Source organism: Lolium rigidum, chromosome 1 (assembly GCF_022539505.1).
Source record: "Lolium rigidum isolate FL_2022 chromosome 1, APGP_CSIRO_Lrig_0.1, whole genome shotgun sequence".
Lineage (NCBI taxonomy): Eukaryota > Viridiplantae > Streptophyta > Magnoliopsida > Poales > Poaceae > Lolium > Lolium rigidum.
The window spans coordinates 3863453-3870265 of record NC_061508.1 but is presented as its reverse complement, the minus strand read 5'-3'; the positions used below and the strand labels follow the sequence as shown (position 1 = coordinate 3870265).

The 6813-nt window shown below is 46.8% G+C and overlaps 1 long non-coding RNA gene across 2 annotated transcripts; it reads left to right on the top strand.

The window, feature by feature from the left end:
- The first annotated feature begins 4569 nt into the window (after positions 1-4569).
- On the top strand, positions 4570-6554 carry LOC124666338. Of its 2 annotated transcripts, XR_006990868.1 has the most exons (4): positions 4570-4931; positions 5074-5842; positions 6126-6253; positions 6351-6554. It is a non-coding gene; the product is annotated as an uncharacterized LOC124666338 (long non-coding RNA). The 2 variants fall into 2 exon arrangements; XR_006990867.1 differs by having other exon boundaries at positions 4570-5842.
- The last annotated feature ends 259 nt before the right edge of the window (positions 6555-6813 follow it).

Here is a 6813-nt window from a genome sequence, read left to right as displayed (position 1 = left end):
AGCTCCACTTAAGTGCACCTGAATACTTTGCATGGCTGTTGCCCTAGTCCCTCCAGTTAACTTCACCGTCTCGAGGTAATCAACTAGCCAATCCTCTGGATCTTGCAGGCCGTCGAATTTTTTGAAATGATCGGGCAACTTAAATCCCGAAGGTACTCGAGTTTTTCGTACTCTCCTTGTGATGCATGGCAAACCGCACATATCCTCGTCGTTTAGTTCTGGGGATTGTCGATGTTCCCTTCTGCCTTGCCGTGCTCTGTCTACCCTTGCTTGTGCTGCCGTATCTCTTGCTCCACTTGTTCCTTCGACATTTGCTCTGCTGCTGCTGCCGTAGGTCGTGGACTATTTTGCCTTGCAGCTCCTTCTGGCGGTGTTGATACAAACGCCGTTCCCATGGCTTCAGCTCCTGCTATCGCCATGTTGTACAAAGCCTCCCTTGGGTCTCCTGGAGGTGGCCTGGATGCAAGGATAAAGGCTTGTGTCGCCATATACCCAGCCTTCGGTGTTTTAGGGATAATATTCCCTCTTGTGTCTATCGACATAAAAGACATGTCGAGATTTTGAACCAGGTACTCTCTTTCTCCTTCAGGTATGTGTTGCAATCTGGACCTTGCTCTGTTCCGAGCTTCTCTATGACTATCTCCCGAGGTTCTAGATTGTCGACTTAGATCTGCCCTTCGTCTGCTTGACGCGGAGGCTGCCTCCTTTCTTTTATTTAAAGCTTCTATCTGTTTTTCCAGTTCTCTTCCAGCTCTGGCGAGTCTATATTGATAAGCTTGCAGTTCTTGGACTGTAGCAGTTGTCGTCATTGGTTCCGAACCATCTAAAGCTTTTGCAGCTCTATCCCAGTGCTGTTTGTGGAAGTTGAACTCGACGCGTGGTGTGGGCCCGACATATTTAGTGCCCATACCTCTCCTTAGATCCGAGGGATCGACATAGGGATTGCCCAAATCGTCGAAAGCCTCCGATGTTTCCTCTTGATCCTCAATGGCATAAATCGATGATATTTTGTACTCGGATCTATGTTGGGTTTGGTGACATCATCGTTGAGATTGATGAAGACCTTGCCCACTCGTGATAGATTTGTCGATGAAGTCGTAATCGTCGACATCGCTTGAGCCATCGCTTATATATGAGTCCGCAGATGACTCAAACGACATGTCGCCGAAGATCTTGGCGAGTTTCTCTCTTGCTCTGGTGCTGACGTAACGTGTTTCCGAAGTTTCTTCTTCTCCTGACTCGGTTGACGATGTATAGCTTGAAAAATCGGAATCGACCGCCGACGATCCCGACAAAATCGGAATTTCGACACGATACGATCCTTCCTTCTCGACGCGAAAGTGAAACCTTCCGAACGTCATCTCCATGGGCTCCGCCAGATACGCATATGCATCCAAACGGGAGGGTGGGTGAGGAACAAAATCGACAGGACCAAGCAGCGATCTGTTTACCTCGATCCATTGCGTTGCTTGCGGTTGACGATGTCGAAGATCTTGAACGTGCCATCGAGATCAGATCCTTACGCCTCTAGTTCCCACAGACGGCGCCAATTGACAAGGTATCAACTTGTCAATGCATATGGATTATAGGCTAGGGTTTAGTTAGAAGTAGAGGGCAAGTAGATCTCGAAGGTTTCAGCCGAGAAGTACTCGACGATTATGAAAACTAGGGTTTGTGAACAATGATTTGATGATCTCTTCGTCCCTCGACTCCCCCTTTATATAGGAGGCGGAGCCGAGGGTTTCTTTTTGTACAAGTTACAGAGTCCGGGACGGTTTCTAACTCATCCTGCCAGATTACAAATAGCACTTCCTATTACAACTCTAACTTTCCTTAATATATCTTGGGCTCCCGAATCTTCTTATTCTTCGGGTAGTGGGCCTTCAGTAAACCCCGGGTACTATCTTCGGCAGGCCCATTTGGGATGCTTATGTCACCGTGCACGGGTAAAACTCTAACTTCTAAATTAAGATGCGATCTACTATAATACATATACATGGGCAATTTAGCCCAACTTCTTCGTGTCAAGCCGCTTCAGAGATCCTCCACGCGTTTAACCTTCAAGCCCATCTCACCTACGGCCCATCTCCTGATTTAGCCAAAATCTGGTGATAACAGGCTTACAAGGGATATGAACGGCATAAGACCGGTAGGCTGGATGAACTCCGTGTACCTCTCGTCATACGGTATATCCACTGTGCCATGGTAACGAATCTTCAAAGGGTGAAGATCCGTTCCCCTCTCCGTCATATGAACAGCCTAGGTGCTCCCTATCGTACTCTTCATCCAGAAGCCACACCATCCTACATGTTTACACAACCATGTTATGAGTCATTCCACTATACATGAGAGTTCATATCCAAATACATCACACATACATCACACATACATGAGAGTTCATATCCAAATACATCACACATACATGAGAGTTCATATCCAAATACATCACACATATGAATTTCGTAAGACATACCATTCCTAGGCACATAATAGACATATGTAAGACAATAGAATGCATTTGCTAAGCTCCAATTTTGCCTTTCACCACATACACACAAAAGGTTCCATACATACACACATACATTCATATCTAGGGTTCCAACAAATATTTGGTTCAAATATGAGTTATTCCATCACAAATAATAGGCATATGTAATAAATTTGAATGCATTTGCTAGGCAAATATTAGACATTTCAACACATACATACATAGGGTTTCAACACATACATGTAAAATTTCATTCAACACATCTAGGGTTCCTACATATCTAGGGTTCCTACACATACACATTCGTACACATACACATTCCTATACATAGCCATTTCAAATCTAGTTTCCATGTCTAGGGTTCATGTACAAATCTAGCAAGATCTATGAAATTAGTGGATGAATTTGAGGGATTCGAAGGGGATTACCTTGAGGAATGGATGGGGAAGAGATTGGCCGGTCGGATCCGACGAATTTGTGGCCGATTTGTTGGGGGAGAGAGGGAGGGAGGAGGAGGAACCGCCGGCCGCCTTGGGGAGAGAGGGAGGGAGGAGAAGAAACGAGAGAAGAAGAAGAGGGTCGGGCCGGGGGCGGGCGCGGCGCCACACTTAAGTGGATGTGTGGCGCCCGTGGCATCGGCGCCACACATGCTAGTGTGGCGCCCGTGGCATCGGCGGCACACATAGAGCCTCGCAAAACGGCTAAGTCCCAGACGAATTGTCTCACATTATGTTTTGGGCAATTGTAAGGGCATGTGTGGCGCCGATGGGAGGGGCGCCACACATGCTGCCACGTCGGATGGGCGCACCAGCTCAGCGTCGATGGCGCCACGTCGGCTGGGTTTGTGGCGCCGGCAGGAGGGGCGCCACACTGGCATGTGTAGCGCCCATGGGAGGAGCGCCACACAAAAGGATTAGATGAGTGAAATAGTTTCGCCGGAGGGTCAGTCTGTGCTTTTCTTCCACTTTTAGGTTATTTTTGTGCAAATCGCCTCCTTACGCAGAGCCTCTCTTCTTCTTGCTAGAGCCCGTATTATTCTCAGAATCGCAGCCTCCCTTTGTCACGCTGTATCTCCACCCATCTCCCCCCAGCTCAGATTCTCCTCTGCCCTTCCGTGGCCACCTGCTTTGCCTGGTGAGATCGCGCTGATCTAGCCGACGGCGGCGCGCTATAGGAGTAGGAGGCTGTGCTTGGAGAGGAGGCGTGCAAGCCCCTCCCGGAGGGCCTCTTCAATCTTCCTGTCTCAGGCTTATCAGCACTTCGCTCATGGTAAAGGTCTGCGTGCAACGGTGCAAGTCCGGTAAAATCAGTGAGGAGGAGCCTTCAACATCCGCTACCACGTGACGTATCTTCCCCATTGAAGTCAGACACAAAATCGGCGCCTGATGAAGATGTGATGAAAATTTCGCTGCCCGGGCTCTCCCTAACGCGAGATCTCCCCTGGTCGAGCTCCCTCCGTGGCCGGCGGCCATGGTGCGGGTCGGTTCCTAGCACGGTTTTCCCCACCCGGGCTTTCCCCTACCACGAGATCCCTCTAGCCGACGAGCTCGCTCCGTGGCCGGCGGCCATGGTGTGAGGGTCGGGCTCTTCTCTGGTGTAGCAGATGTTGAAGAGGTGCTCTGGCTCCTCCGATGCAGGTCCTCACCTAGAAGCGGTTCCCGGCCCCAATTTCTGGTGCGTCTTATGGTTGCTCAACGGCCGGTGTTGTGTATCTTGGACATCATTGGCTCTCAACGATGTCATCGATTCTTTCTCTCTGCCGAAGGAGAGCAGCAGGGGAGGGGCGGCTCAGTCGAGGAGGCGACAGGTTCAGGTGGAGCGCCGAGAGGATTGACGACTTGAAGAGCGACATGGAGTGGCAGTCGTCGGGGTGGCCGACACGAATTCGTTTTCGTCTAAGCTCTCCTCCGTGGTCGAGCTCCTCGGCGGCCGGTGGGCGTGGCGTGGGTCAGATCCTGCTCTGGTGTCGCGGCCGTCACCGTTGTGCTCCGGTTCCCTTCGACGCAGCTCCACTCCTGGAAGGCGGCACCCGACACGATTGGTCCGCCGTGTGGCGCTTGACGAGTGACGACCAACAGTGGTCGAGCTACTCAAGGTTCTGATGCTGGCCGCCATCGTCACTTGCTGGGGTGGGAACTGCTACCACTTCAACTGCCCTTCGTCCTCTCCGTCGTAGGTATACGCCGCCTTTCTCTTCCTCTTGCTCGGTTGACTTCTTTTTCAACCTCTGGTGTGGTGCCAGTATGTGTTTGCTTCCAGTGTGGGTGTCGACGGAAGGTAGGAGGCCAGCCCCACCACCTCTGTTTCTTCTCATATGCCCTGCGGGCTGTTTTGGATTCGGTCCGGGTGAAGTGGGTGTTGATGTGGGCTAGGATAGGAACGGCAACGTTGATTCTTGCTTGAACAAGATGGTCGCTCTCCATCGCGGATAGAGGATGCCAAGGTGAACTCCGTGCTATGCCTACTTATGTATCTTTGTACGGCGGTATGCTAACTGTTTGGTCCATCGACTAATCGGTGTGCATGCCAGTTTTTTAATGTAGTATATCAAATATTTTTTACCCGTGACCATTGTATTGGTTCAGGTGTTCAGTGTTAACATTCAGCTGTTGGGTTGCTATCCGAGAATTCAGAACAAGAAGAAGGCAGAAGTTCATGTTGATTAACATGACAAGACGGTGAATATACCCGGTAAATGCTCCAAAGCATTAGCCTTCGATGGAGCCGGCAAAGAATCTTTGCAAATGTTACAAAGAAAAAAACATAGTAGTGATATTACCAGATGGCACATATAGTTTTCCACTTGCAGAAGCAGCCACGTTACTGACTATGTTTAGCCAACTGCAGATCAAGTATTACTTCCTGTTAAAAAAAAAAGTATTACTTACAATTCCGAAGTGGTGTATGTATATTAAGATTTGTACATGACTGCTCATTTTGGAACCTTTCTTCATGTAAGCACCAGGTTTGTTGAACTTTACACCTTTTTGGTTTGATTAAATTGATAGAAACTTGATGTTGTCATCACTTCCTTTGGTGCATGGTTTCAGGAGATAAACACATCCAGCTGTTTCATTTGAACTTCATTTGTTTGATTAAAAAAATGAGAAATGATATGTTATACATTGGGTCTCAGATTTAAATTTGCTTTGGAATACAAATGTGTGATTTATTTGATCATGGTTGTTATTCTTCTAACAGGTTACAATCACATGGCCAGTGACATGTGCAATAAGCGGTAGTTTTGGGCTTCTTTTCTTGTGAGTGCCAGCATTACAAGGGGCCCTAATCCAGCCAAAGGATCAGCAGAATTGGTTGTCTAATTCATGAACATTTGTCAGAGACATGGTTAAGGTCAGTAGTAGGTCTGCTAAAAAATGTTTCCGGAGTATCCCTCCAAATATGAGCTTTTGTAATAAAACGATTCTATTGGTAGAATATAATAGCACATACTGATAATTAAATTGTAGCTTTGATGCAAAAAAGATACTGTCCAGGTAAAACAGCAGAGTACATTGATATTAAGAGCATGTAGATTTAAAAGGAAAGTTTTCTCTCTGCTTCACTGTTTTAGTATTTCTTAAATTTAGTAATTATGTGAGGATTTTTGCTTTCTCACCCTGTTTAATAATCTCAGAATTAGAAATGTATGCTGGAGTGAGCGGAAACCACAGATTGTTATGGAAGCAAAGAGGCAGTCAAAAGAACTGGGGTGTAGACAAAGTTGACGTCTTGCAACAGTTTTGTTGGAGGACTTGACTCAAAGTATGAAACAAACCTGAATATTGTATTTGAAACAGCCAAAGTTGATGCAAAGTATAAAACAAACACAAAGACTGATCTTCTTTTCCTGATGCACCAGGGAGTATATTCAGACTGGATTCTTACCGGCTACATGGCGTTTTGGCACCGTTATCAGTACATGGCAGAGCAATGCTTTGCATCTACTGGTTATTGAGAAATCCGAAGTTCTGACTTCTTCACTCTAGCATTATATCTTTTATTTGTCTCACCATCTAGAACTTTTTCTTTGGAAATGAAAGCTTAATACGTTGATTACTCTATACCACGGTAATGAATTATAATATATGTTTGCCTTATAATGTCAACCTGTAGATAGAGAGTTCTTGTGTTTATGAGGCATAAATACAAGAACCATGCATCTACAGGTTGACATTATAAGGCATAAACTATCTAACTTCTCTTGCGGTACTATGGTGTACTACCACTTTAGGTACGTACAAGTACAATCTTTGGAATGCTATTAGCATGGTTGATTCAACAAGTAAAGCATGGTGTCGGTATCTAAATACAGTAGCAGAACC